The following is a 14,820-nucleotide window of genomic DNA, read 5'->3' as shown; positions in this document are numbered from 1 at the left end:
CTACCAAGAACCTTGGGCTAAGCACCTCCTGCTGTAGCTCCTTAGGTTCCTTTTCTCTCTTCCATTCCTTGAGATTTTAAACAAAGCTGTATTCCCATAAGCTGTGAACTTCAATACACATTTATATCATCCTTTCCCTCCTTGTTTTATCCCGTCAAGGATTACATTAATATTCCAAACTTTCTAGCACTCCTTTGATACTGAGTTTAGACTACTCAAAGGGCCAGATAAGGGGATTTAGGTCTGAGCTAGTGCCTGCCAAAAATCAGTGAGGAATTTTTCACTGGAGAAGGAGGGATGTTTTGGAAATGAGAAAGAAGGCGGGCCCTTTCCTTAGTGCTTTGTTACATTTATTAGCTGATCTCAGCGAGATGCCAGAAATTGATGTGTCAGTTTGTTTCTTAACAGCATTTCTATTTTGTTACCAACTACATAAAACTGTATCATATTCATAAGAATTTCCATGTATAATACACACTTCATGTTTGATGCAGGGAACACATGCTGCTTTACTTACAGCTTCCTCTTGCTAACAGAAAGGTTTAACATGCTATTACATGAACTGTTGCACTAGTCACTTTATTATCAAAACAGAAAACTTAAAGTATACATACCTAACCCATGTGCTTAGCTTTGCAAATAGCAAACACTTCCAAGTCAGTGTTTGGTTATATCTAGTCACAACATGTGTTCTATAGTACATGTGCATAGAGACCCTCAGGAAAACCTTTATGTCAAAAGAAGGGGTTCCTCCTATACCACTTCTCTGCATCTGTTTTCAACTAATTTTCTTTCTCACCTCCTTTTTTTTAAAAAAAAACAACAAAACAAAACGTATCTATTTATTACCCTTTTTACATTTCTATGAGCAAAGCCTAGTCTGGTCTGTAACTACTAGTGGCTCCTTTAGATGAAGATTAAAAAAATAACAACAACCTGTATGTGTTATGAGAAATTTCTCGTGTGCCTCTGTTAAAGTCCCTCTGGCCCAGGCCATTAATACTAGAATTCTTTTTCTTGCCAGACTCAAAAGCATCATATCTGAATTTTGCTAAATCAGATTTGATTCTTTTGGAAAGCCTTGTGCAATAGGTCCCTAGAATTCAGCTGGTATGAACCGTCAGATTCAATGCTGCTGTTTTCTGTTGAGTTCTGAGAAGAAAACCTTCACAAATATGTAAATGTATTCACAACAAAGATAAGCCATTCATGCAGTCAATATCAATGGCACTAGTATGTTTAGGAGAATCTTGAAAGTCCAAAGGATAGTCACCTATCAAGGGGAAGAGTAGGATGTGAGCTGACTACCCAGTATACAACCTTCACACAAAAACTTCTGTAGCTAGAGCTTCTCCTTAGAAGTGTTTAATAATAAAACTCTAGCCACTTCTATGAACTTAAACTCTTAACCTAACTGAAATAGAAGCTTCACAAATGTTAAAACTGAGCATCTTTGGAGGAGATATTCCTTTGTTCTTGAACATGTGAGTAAAACAAAAGCTTATGATTGCCTAGTATAGTTTGATTCAGGCTCAGGCCTCTAATTTCTTTTGGCTAGTATACAGTGATTTTTACAGTGTGTTAAAAGAAAAGCTATCATGCTCCTTCTCAGAGTTATTTGCATTTAGAAAATGCTATGGGATCCTTCAGGTATACATTTTGATTTTCTACCCTTATGTGTGGATTTCTTGATGACACTTGTGAAACTCCTCCCTGAGTGAGATACTGTGTAACTGGTTAATGCCACAACCTGATTCATATTGCCCTGTCTGCAGTCTGTGTGAATACCCATATAAAATATGTGTGTGCACAACTTCTGTATTAAGAGGATAATAATTTTTGCAGGTTTGTTGGGGCATCTTATGTACAACTTACTATGCTCTTGTTTTAATAAATAATCAAGTGTTGAATTTTTATACTGTTTAAAAGAAATTCAGGAAGAAAAATGGCATTAGAGGTTTTGAAAGTTAGCACTGGCTGTGTGATGTTTCAGATCTGTGTATGTGTAAGCTATATTCTAATGTTTATTCTTAGTTACGGTGAGCTCATCCTGGCTCTCTTGTATGAGGATGCACTGGTGTTTTGTGCTCATGTTACCTGATGTTGTAAATGCTTGCCCTTGGCCTTAACTTGTGTAACCCTATTGTATTGGGTCTGGCTGAGATGGAGTTAATACTCCCCACAGCAGCCCTCATAGCACTGTGCCCTGCATCAGTAGCTAGAAAGGTGTTGATAGCACACCAGTGTTTTGGCTACTGCTGAGCAGTGCTGGCACAGCATCAAGGCTGTCTCCCCAACATTTTTGCCCTCCCCTCAATGGCAGGCTGGGGCAGGGCAAGATCTTGGGAGGGGACACAATCAGGACAGCTGACCTGAACTAACCAAACAGATATTCCATACCATATGACGTCAGCTCAGATATAAAAGCTAAGTAAAGGGAGACAGAGGGGGGGCATTTTGGTCTTCCGGAGCAACCACTATGCGTACTGAAGCCCTGCTTCCCGAGAAGTGGCTAGACATCGCCTGCTGATGGGAAGTAGAGAATAACATCATCTGTTTTTTTTCTTTGCTTTCGCACGCGCGACCTTTGCTATCACTGTATTAAACTGTCCTTATCTTGACCCACGAGCCTTCTGTTATATTTTCTTCCCCCCCAGCTGAGGAGGGGGAGTGATAGAGCGGCTTTGGTGGGCACCTGGCATCCAACCAGGGTCAACCCACCACACCTATATGTCAACATGGCAGTATGTGAGTGCTTTACAGGTTGGGATACACCTTACTACTTTGATTTTATTTTTTTTTTAATAAAACTATTCCTTAGTCTTCTGTGAAATGTGATTCCTACCCGTACTTAGGAAAAAATACCTTGATGAGAGTGCAAAACTATTATTTCATGAAAGTTGATTATATCATTCATTAAAAAATTAACATGATTCCTTCTTGGTATAAACTACCTGTTTTTCTGATCCCAAAACTGAACAAACTGCATGTCTTACAGCTTCTTGTCCCTTAAATGACCTTGTTTTTGCTGACATCTTTTGGTCTCAAATTAGCTTTTTGACAGGATGGTATCTGGTACTTTTGTGGAAGTTTGTGTTTAACTACCTTGTTTTGTTTTCTCCAGATTCCTTTCTTGTTTGTTGTGACCCTTTCTGTTTCATCCAATTTCCTTGCTTTCCAATTTTCACTTTTCTTGTGGAAGTGTCTGTTCTTCACTGCTATTGCTTCATTCCAGTGTCGCTGATTACAGAAGTTCTTTTGTCTGTCAATATGTACCGTACCTATTGTATGCCTCTGAGTGTGACTTTCACCTCCTATTTTTTTTTCTATTGCTCATGACTTTATCCTTGTAATGGTGTTGCTTGATTTTCTGTGGTTAGCTGTTACTCAGGCTTCAAACTCTATTTCAAATCTAGCTTCTTTCCTTTGAACTCAGGAGATGAATACGTTTCGGGGAGTTTGTATCTTCTTACAGGATAGGCTATAAAAATTAATATGCATAACCTGCAATGAGTGCAGCAAGGTGTTTTGGGGGGTTAATTTTTTTGACTTCTCTAAAATGTGATTTTTATTAATTTAAATGTTGCTATAGCATGCTAACGATTTACACTTGTGTGAAGAGTCAACACAGGATTGCCTTATGTATCTAATTATCAATCTTCATACACGGAGAGAAAGGCTGTCTGTTCTTTTCTCATCAAAGTATATTAGTTGATATTCCACTGTTAGTAAGCAGGGACCCCTAAACCCCAGTAGTAATAAGAAAATGATAAATAATAACTTCTTATGCAGAGGAAGCACACTAATTTGACTGTTGCTAGACTCTATTATATGTGTGTTCTTAGCAGAATGTAGACACTTCTGGAGGATAGCTGGTGATAACAGCAATTGTGGAGATGTGGAAGAATAAGCTTTCTACAAGGATATTTCAGGAGAGCCAAAATAAAATTCCTGGAAGTGAAATACTCCTCCTCAGACAGAGGCATTATTTACTCATGAAAGTTCCTTTAGCTTAGCATTGGAGGTTGCTTTATTTCCTTAATACTACTCTTGAGATTAAATAAATACTTTTTTACAGTGCTTTTTTTATACCTAAGTAGTGCAGGATCAGAAGTTGTTGCTTAAACACTTAAGTAATGCAAAAGCAAAATTACACTCATGCTTTATTTCTCCCCAAATCCTTCTCTGTCTAGTTCAGTTTCTGTTAAGAATATATGTAAATGGGCCACATCTAGGATGATTTATGGTGAGAACCTCATAGGGACAAGTCTTTTTTTTACCTGGCATAAAGTATGATTTAATCATTGTCCTGATTTCAGATGGGATAGAGTTAATTGTCTTCCTAGTAGTGGGTATAGTGCTATGTTTTTGAATTAGGTATGAGAGTAATGTTGATAACACACTGATGTTTTCAGTTGTTGCTAAGTCAAGGATTTTTCAGCTTCTGATTTTTCAGCCAGCAAGAAGGCTGGAGGGGCACAAGAAGCTGGGAGGGGACACAGCCAGGGCAGCTGACCCAAACTGGCCAAAGTAATGTTCCATACCATGTGACATCATGTCTAGTATATAAGCTGGGGGGAGTGGAGGTGGGGGGATTGCCACTCGGGGACTGAATGGGTGTTGATTGGTGGGTGGTGAGCAATTGCATTGTGCATCGCTTGTATATTCCAATCCTTTTATCATTACTGTTGTCATTTTATTAGTGTTATCGTTATCATTACTAGTTTCTTCTGTTCTATTAAACCGTTCTTATCAACCCACGAGTTTTGCTTCTTTTTCCCGATTTTTCTCCCCCATCCCACTGGATGGGGGGGGAGTGAGTGAGCAGCTGCATGGTGCTTAGTTGCTGGCTGGGGTTAAACCATACAATCATAATTTATGAAAATAATAAAAGCCTTCCTGCTAGTGTGGTGTTTAGCAAAAAATCTGTTCTCTTGGTTTGAGAACTGATGCCTTTTTATTGAAGGGTGTGGTTTAAAGTATTCACCTAATGCTTAAAGAATTTTAGTTTTCTTGGCCTATAAACTACATGCCATTGCTTTAAATACACCAATATTTCTTTGGAATGATGGTGAACTTTCTTATGCATTATAATGAAGTCTGTATGAAAATGAAGCAAAGATGCTTTTTTTTTTTTTTTAATAGGTGCAACCATTTAAATTTTAACAAAGGCTTTACCATTCTTCTTAGCAAACATTTAGAAAAACTTATAGAAGCTTATGCATTCAGACAATCAATGTTCATGACCCGTCTTCTCCAGTAGCAACTGAATTCTGTGTTTTTTACAGTTTATGTCGGTTCTTTGGTTTCAGGAACAACTATGCATTACTTCAATCTAAAACCCCACAGATTCTGATACATGCTACGTAGGTATAACCTGTAAATGTGAATTCATTGGGGTTATAGGGAAGTCACATAATGAGGAACTTGCCCTTTGATAGAGGACAATTTTAACAATCTTTCTTCTAACCACCTTCCTATTCTAGGCCTCCAGATAGGTTCTCCACTGACAGTCTTAAAATAATTCCTCCCCTCCTCCTATATTGGGTAAGTGGCTTTCCCTGTGAAATCTACCTCTTCTCCACCATACTTGCAAACTCTTTTCTTCTCTTAAACAAACCAACCCCACCCAAAAGAAACCCAAACACCACAACCAACCAAACCAACAAACCAAAGCCCCTACTGCCAACAAAAAATAATCCCCCCCCCCAAAAAAAAAAAAAAAACAATCCCACATGCACAACATCAACTTCTCCTTTGGCAAGATACTTGTGATGGAAGGTTAATGCTTGCTGTTAAAAGGCAAGCAAAAGATTCTTATGATCTATACTCAGTGCCTAGACTTCAGAAGTTGCTTTGACTCTCAACTTCTTACTTTGGGCTCTGCAAATAATGTACCAGTTATAAACAGCCATTGCACAGCAATATTCCACACTGGATATGTGGATAGGCCATGCATCCATGGCCTTTGCCCAAGGAAGCAAAAATGCCAGCATTGTTACTGTCAGTAGTCTTTCATGCCAAAATAAATCTTTGGTTCTACCACTCTGATGCTTGAGCTTTGGCTTTCCAGTTTTATCTGACTTCACCACTGACTCTGAGATTTTTCTGTCATAAGAGGAGAACTGTGTGTGACCATACTCTTTTTTCTACTACTGAAAATGTTCATAGTAAAATGTCAGAGTGGAGCTTTTTAACAGGAGGAAGTATTGTTCAATGTGATGAAGAATAGAAACATCATTGCTGGGAAGACAATGGTCCTGGAAAGTGTGGTCATGTTTAAAATGAAGCCAAATCACAATGAATGCAAATAGGCATTTATTGGAAACAAGGAGTCTTAGCTGTTCCGTGTTTGATAGGCATCTAAACCATCAGAATGAAATAACTTTCTCACAGGGTCATTGTTGGACTTAAGATGTGAAAGTTGAAAATAATTTTGAGATATAAAAATCACTTAATACAATAATTTCAGTATTTTCAGTACCTATGTTTGGCACAGTTACAAGGAATTAGACTGAGTGAGAAATTAAGACCCATAACTAACAGGCAAGAACATCCAAAAGGCAGAAGCAGGGCTGAAAGATGCAGGAAGCTTTGAGAGAATCATGTACTAGGACAATACAGGTCCTGATGGCAGTTCTGTACTTTCTGGGATGGAAATACAGCTAAACATGGCTAGGAACAGGTCACAGAACTAGTCAAGGACTGCAAAACTCAGACAGAATTATTCAAGAACATAAAAATTGTAATTGCCAGGAGAAGCAGCACTGCTTCTTGGAGTAATTACTCTTTGGTCACTGAGCAGTATTGCTAGTCATCCTGCACTGATGTATGTAGATTACTTTTTTGTTTGGCTTTGTAATTAGATGAACGTGTTGACAACAAAGAAAACCTTTATGTCTTGGAAACAGTAGTACTCTTTTCTCATGACCTCCCTTCATCAATGCCTCACATGCCCCATATATCACACAGATTATTATTATTTTTTGGTCAGCTTTTAATAATTTGTGCTGCAGTGGAAAATCAACAGCTCAAGTTGCTGTCTGTAAGAGAAATTGACATCAGCTCATGGTCAGAAGTTGCTTATTTACTCAGCATTTCTATTTAGAAGTGTCATTGCCACCAAGACAGTATGACTTTTCTAAGCATATTCAAACTTTGTTATGTTATTCAATTCTTCATATCCCTCAAAGTCTTATATGTTTCACAGGTACGAACCAATAGACGAGATGCCTACTTGTCTACTGGCTGAAAACACATGCCCTGTACTTTAAGCATGATGTGCAAAAAGATAATTGGCAAAATACAGGTCTCTGGCAAAATGTATTTACTTTTTAAGCTGAGGACTAGTTTTGGAATGGAAGAAATGTTTTTCACTGTCAATTTTTATTGGTTTTTAAATGCACTAGAGGCGGTTATTCTCTTTGCTGTGGATATTGAATGAGAATTAGTGGCAAGTAACACAAAGTAAAATTTTTTTTTTTTCCTGTCTTCCCAGACTAATTACTGTAGTTTTTCAAGTCTGTGGCCACAAAAGAAATACCATATTGTATACTGTGAAAGCATACTATGTTTATAAAAGTATAATGTTAAAACTTTAAAGTTATATTTCAATGTCATTGGAATTTTATTTTATCATATTTCCTTACTCCTTGTGCTGGAAAATTCTACAGTATGTCTGTAAGGACTCCTGTTAAGAGATATGACATTGATATCATTTATGGTTAGGTGACAACTAGCAGTCAGTGAACAGAGTGGCATTACTAATGTAATGTCACTCTGTAGACATAATCCTCATAGGCTGTGTTATTAGAGACAAGTTGTGTCTGTAAAAGTGCGTAGAGATGTTAAGCCCTCCTGTTCTGTATTATTGGTATTTTTTGATGATTCTTTATTTTAGGTCAAAGATTGTGTTACTCTGTCTCGGTCAATGGTTAGCTAGTCAATTTTCAACAGCAAAATGTTTACCCAGACTGGAGGTCAATGGTACAGAAGTATTATAGATCATATTGCCCTGTCCTAATCTATTGAACTATATTAGACAATTCAAGGTTGTAACCTTGTTTAGGATGTAAAGAAAGTAGAATTTGGGAATTAAGCTACCTGTGATGGGATAGATCATTCTGTGTTTTATTCAGGGGTATCAAGGATGTACAAGTAGATTGCCACTGCATCCTGCTGTAGACTGTAATTGCACAAAGGTATTGGCCAATGACTGATAGTCCTGTCAATATGTCAGTGTGTCACCACTGACTGCAGTGAATTTCCCACTAATTTGCAGTGGCATGAATGAAGGGGAATTTGACCCATGTTTCTTGGTTAGTTAACCAGTCTGTTACTTAAATGCAGTTAGCTGCCCCATTGAATTCATTGCTGCTGCAGAACAATAAGACCTGCCGTTACATTTTGTTCCTACAAGTCTTTAATGATTAGTTGCTTGTTGCTACTGTTAGGTGTTAATCTACAGTGGGCCCCAGTTAACTTCACAGATGCCGAAGTGAAAATATTGCTTGCAAAACCAACTCTGAAGTTTAGGAAGAAGTAGACAGTCACTTTGTTTAAAATTATTTAAATCTATTAATTTCAGTGGAACTATACCAGTTTACTTCAGCTGAGAATTTGGCTCATTGTTTTATTTGTGAAATCAATATACAATCAGAGTTGAAGCTGCAATACCATATCTCAGGGGGAAAGTAAGCCATCCACTGGAAACTTGCATGTAATATTTCTTGAAATAGTGTAAGAATATTGTTTCTACTGTTTTTTAAGAACCACATGTTTCAAAGAGCTCTCTAAACTTTCTGGTTTCCTTACACAGACAAACTTTGTAGTGCTTTACATTACCTGACTTGTGTATAAAAGTCATTTAAAGCATACAAAAATAGATAGGTTTCTTTTTTAAGAAGCAGTGACTTTTTTCAGGATCCTTTTTTTCACCAGTTTTAATACAGTCTATACAATGCTGTTTCTCTTACAGCTGACTCTTACAGAGAGCTTGCTGCAGACCTATGTAGATTATCTAACCTTTTCTCTGCTAAAAGCTTGCAGCTCTTCATATTCACGGCAAAGTCTGACTTGGATTCAAATCTAGTAATTCCCAGACTCAAGAAAGTAATCAGCTGACTGTCAGTTTTACATATGTGTTTGCTGAGGCTCACTCTCAAAATGAAAAACATTCTTTTCCAGATATTCTGCTTGATAGTCACTTGCAGAGAAGTAAAAATAGATGCCCTGTTTAGAAATGAAAGAGCTCCAGAGTCTGGCCTGGCTTTACAGACCAACATGTACATGAAGAATCATTAGGCAAACAGAATAACTTAAGTAAATGTGACTTCTTTGAATGGGTAAACTTTACAAAATCTAATTATAACCACAGTGTGTTTTAGATATTTTTTTCCTTTTTGTTAAAATAGTTGTTATTTGTACCTTAAACAATGATACTTGCTTTGATATCTTGCCCAGTTTGCTGGCAACTATCCTGGGGACCTACTTAATTGTATTGCTTTGTCAGGTGTTTTCTCCCAGTTTGTAGTTTAAATCAAACCTATAGTGTGTACCCTTGCTTATATCTGTAGTACCTTTGTTGACAATATGTGAGGCATTATTTATATTCTACTTTTCTTTCCCTTGAAACTTGAAATCTATGAAAATTAAAACTGATGCCGACTTTGCCCTTTGATGGGTTAGCTGAGGTGTTTGAAGTGTGCAGAAGGAGGTGATATACCGAATGGCCAAGCTGTCAGGTACCCTCTTCTTTGTTAGCTGCTGTGTGACTGGGTTTCAGTACCCATCAGAAGAATCAGAGGTCTGTTAATCACGCTCCTCCCCACCTACTTTTTTGTGGAAGTGGTGAGTAATATTGGCTGACATGAGTTTCATACAGGAGGTAAGTAACTTAAAATAACATTTCTGAATTATATGAGAAATATATTAAAGGGGAATAATTACTTGTGAAATCAGCAACAGCCCTAAATCTAAATCCACCATACTTCTGAGGAGCCCAGTTTTCTTGGTTGGGGTTTACTTCAATATGGACTGGTGGTAGAGTGGTAAAAGTGAACCCGTCTATTATTGGGGAGAGTGATACCATGTTTCCTTGAAACCATGTAACTTTCTTCTATAATTTAAATTATAAACAGGTATTATTTCTGTAGCTTTCCTTCCTCCTATGGATTCAGCATGTGAAGAAACTTAATCTACCTAAAAAAAAATCACAATGTAGATCAGACTTATGCTCTGTTACCTTTCACATAGACTTCTGCATAATATTCGGTCATTGTTCTTCATTGGTGTGGGTTGTGGTTTTTTTCAGTATTGTGGAAGATTCCAGCATGCTTTTTGGCCACCAGTGAAACTGGGTGACTGTCATGGTTTAACCCCAGCCAGCAATTAAGCACCACAGAGCCACTAGCTCACTACCCCCCCCCTCCCCGGGGGTTGGGGAGAGAATCAGAAGAGTTAAAGCGAGAAAACTCGTGAGTTGGGTTGAGATAAAACAGTTTAAGTAAAGTGAAAGCTGTACACGCAAGCAAAGCAAAACAAGGAATTCATTCACTACTTCCCATTAGCAGGCAGATGTTCAGCCATCTCCAGGAAAGCAAGGCTCCATCATACATAACGGTTACTTGGGAAGACAAGTGCCGTAACTTCAAGCGTCCTCCCACCTCCTCCTTCCCCCAGCTGTATACGCTGACCATGACATCACATGGTCTGGAATATCCCTCTGGTCACTTGGGGTCGGCTGTCCTGGCTGTGTCCCCTCCCAGCTTCTGGTGTGAGAAGCAGAAAAGCCTTTGACTCTGTGTAAGCACTGCTCAGCAATAACTAAAACATCCCTGTGTTATCAACTGTGTCTTCAGCACAAATCCAAAACATAGCCCCATACAAGCTACTGTGAAGAAAGTTAACTCTATCCCAGACAAAACCAGGACAGTAACCTAATTAGCAATGAGTGGTTTTGGTTACCTGGATTATTCATATCTTCCACTTACTGTACAGATGTAAACATAAAAGCTTTTAAGCTTAACATCCCTGTAATAAAAAGGGTCTGATTTAAGTAATATTTTCAATATGGGACCTGCATAGTTATAGAGGAACTCAGGGGTAAGAACTGCAGATGATTCTTTTCTGTTCTAACAGAGTGTCTTCTAATTTTTAATTTGTTTGTTTGTTTTGGAAGAGTTAAGGTGTAATCATGCAGGCAAACACAGAGTATGCTGGCATGTACGTAAGGAACCTATCTACTGAGTCACTGTCATTTTAACAGCAGGGAGCTTGACTCCCTGAGGTGTCTCTAAAGCATTTCAGGCTCACTGAGTCAGGACTAAATAACACCCAGCTGGGTAAGAACAAACACCTGTCAGATAATCCAGCTAATAGCTGGTTTAGTAATCAGTGCCCTTCTCTACCTGCCTCCTCTTCCCCTGCCTTTCTGGATGTATGATGCATTTCCCGCAACATTATGTTTAAAAGCCTCAATAACCCTGTAATGGCAGCTAATGGAGACCTTTTATATGTTGATTCCTTTTTTCCTTGGTTCCATAAAGATGGTGAAAGTTTGCGTGATGAAATCTTGGTTAGAATGGCTCTTTTTGTGCACACGTGTATTTTGTATGGAATTTCTACTCTTTAGAGGAGCATAATTCTAACAGTCAGTGTTAGTTTAATTGCTTCTGGAATAGATGTCATCTTTTTCCTCAGTGAGCATAAAACTGTGCAACCTGAATTCTTCTGTGAGTATGCCCATATCATAAATATGGCTTTTCATTGTACCTTTAAGGTCATTGATACCAAGGCTGACAAGTGAAAGTTGCAGAGCATGAGTATGACCAAGGCAGGCTTGTGAATATTCATACAGAACTTTATAATATATTTTTTTTCTGGCTCAACCAAAAACCTTGCCTATAGTTAAAGGCCTGCTTCAAAGGGGAAATACTTATGCTGATTTTAGTGGGAGATGGACCAAATCTCAAGGCTGTTAAATAGCTGCTGTTGTTCCTTATAACTTAACACTGGTATAGTGTTTTAAAATACACGTGTAGCTACATAACTATAAAAATTTTATTACATGATTCCGTACTCCAAATCAGATTTCTTCATCCTGAAATGCAATTGTACCTTAAAAGAAAAAAACACAAGTTCAGGGGTAGAATATAAACTTGTAGACTTAACCATAAAGGTCTAGAATGAACATACTTCCACACATAATTAACTTTACTTACAAGAATGCCACATAAATTCAGTGAGAGGTTTTTTTATTTCTTCCATTTTTTACTTAGCCCGTTGTGTTGCTTGGTTGTCTTGGAAAGTTTAACTTAACAGACTATGCTACCATGGAAGATAACATTGATACTAAATTCCATATAACATATTCTGTAATATAGAACAAACCTAATTAAATGTTCAAATAAGTGATGTTATAGGGTAACTTGGCATGTTTCTATTGATTTAAAGGTGGTGAGACTCTGCTTTATAAAGCAATGTTAATTTTGGAATCTTTAAAGGACTTTCTGGTCCCTTCAAAGGAGACCAAAGACTGTCTAAATATGCTGTGATATAGCACAGATAGGAGAATCTTAAGGTAACAACACTGGATCAGAAACTAGCCTTAGATATGTATGTTCAAGGTAATACTGACTTGCCTTTTGCCTTATTGTTTCTTTCAACTTTTTTCAAAAACCTTGAATATTGTTGGTGTCCAGCTTACTAGCATACAGTTGTCAGACCTATCAGTCTGTATAACTGTAATTATAAGCACTATACTTGCTAACCACCAGATATCTGATGAGTCCTGAATGTGAATTAAGACTGTCTTTAACCTCTAAGCTTGCCTTTGCAATTAGGGTGACTTTGCATCCTTGCCTTTGCCCAGGATGCTGGCCAAACAGCTTATGATCAGCTTTTTTTTAAAGTTGTCTCAAGTATGTTTCCTGTTTTCTAGGTATATATGCAGCCCTAATTCTGGTCCTTGCCAAGCTTTTGTGTTAGTTAGCAATCTTCCTGCTGTCCTAGCATAGTTCTCTGTGTAATACATATTAATCTTTTCATTCAGTATATTTTACATCCTGATGTATTTGGGTGCAACAGGGTACTGTCATCTTTGTCAGTTTGATCTTCAGTGTTGCTGTAAAGCACTTAATTCTTAGCTAATCCAATTGCTTCATTAACTAAATATTCTTAACCTGGTAAACTTAAATAGAGGGTTAGCAGCTACTAGCTGTCCCAAGTAACTGTACTGAAGAAAACTGACTTAACTATTTTCAATTTTTCTTATCAAAGCTTTATCTAGGCTGAAAATCTGTCAAGATTCAGTCTGAATCAAATCAACATAGTTAGTGCTTAGGCTAGCTATTTTTTTCTGCTCTCTTGTGCTAAAATACCGCATGCAGTTCTTGAATTTGGTGTCTGATTTGCAGTGCAGAAAGTGGCTTTGAGCACACCATAGGCAAATACACACAGCATTTGAAGGGAAGGAATACCTCACTGTCATTCTGTAGAAATACTCTGTGGGAAATGAGAAAGTGGCATTAATGGGTTCCAAGAGCCATGATCAAACCATATTGTTCTGCTGGCAGAAATGAGATGGCAGTAGGAAAGATCAGATGGTGGGTGTAAGTTAAAAGGTATTGCATGACATTTGACAAAGCAGAAGGCATATGTTGTAGACTCATGGAAACAAAGAGAGGAAAAAGTAGTCAGGAATCCATTATGTGTATAATATGCTAGCAGCCTATGATGATCCTATTGAAATGCCTCGTAAACCTGTATAAGTTTTCTGTTGTAGCTTCTATCAGTTTCCCATCAGAAGCAGGGCTTTTCCTTCTTTGGTACCTTTCAGTCCTTCAGTCCCTACAAGCGTTTTGCTACCTGGCCACTTCATAGCTGAGTTCAGGGCTAATTCTTTTCTTGCCTCATGTTTATTGGTTATGTCTCGGTTTGTCAGAGGTATTTAGTTGTCTACCCTGCAGCTGGGTACTGTTCCATATCTCTTCCTTCAAATACATGTCAATAAGAGATTTTGTACAGTTGTGTTTTGCTTATTGAAATCTCTCTAAATTTAAATCCTCCACAGAGGCTTATTCTGTAACAGCTATAATGCAGGAGAGAATAAATGCATTTCTGTGGCAAGCTCTGAAATCTGATAGGCAATCCCCTGGAAAAATGTCTTATTAGTGCTTTTGGAATAATATGTTGCCTTTTCTGTGACAGAGCTGTGAACTTTAGAATTGTAAGCGGAAACCAACTGAGTTCGTAGGACCTGGGAATTTCATTTCTAAACTCATGGCGACAAAAGAAGCAGGACTGGGTTTTCTGGGAGCCAGTGTGTCATAAGCAGCTATGTGCTGTTATTAATAAAAAAGGCTAAAAGAGGCAGCCTGCAGGAAATAAGGCTGATAGGGCAAGTGACTTTCATTTCCAGGATCATGGGGAGTCTAATTGGGTAGTTTGGGGAAATCAGGCCAATAGTTATGCCTGTGATCATCTGTGATGTTTTGGAATTAGAATACTTTGCTCTGTTGGTATTAAAGTAAAAAGATCCCTCTTGTAGGGGGGAGTCTGGGATGGCTGATTAGCTGTTATAGGACATTATACCTTGCCCTGGCTCTGCTCCAAGTCATATTATAATGATACCAGTATATTAGGAGCTATGAGCTTCAATGTCACAGAATTTGAGAGAAGCCTTTCTGACAATCCCACAGACAAGGTGAACATTTCATAAACAGCTAATCCTAACACAAGTTAACTGGCATCTGCTGTGGCTGGCTGGGTGCGCATGTGAACATTGACTCACATGTTGCAACTTCTAACTCTTGCAAACAT

The sequence above is a fragment of the Buteo buteo genome, chromosome 10 (genome assembly GCF_964188355.1).
Source record: "Buteo buteo chromosome 10, bButBut1.hap1.1, whole genome shotgun sequence".
Classification (NCBI taxonomy): domain Eukaryota; kingdom Metazoa; phylum Chordata; class Aves; order Accipitriformes; family Accipitridae; genus Buteo; species Buteo buteo.
The sequence above is the reverse complement of the archived record's forward strand: the minus strand, read 5'-3'. Positions refer to the sequence as shown.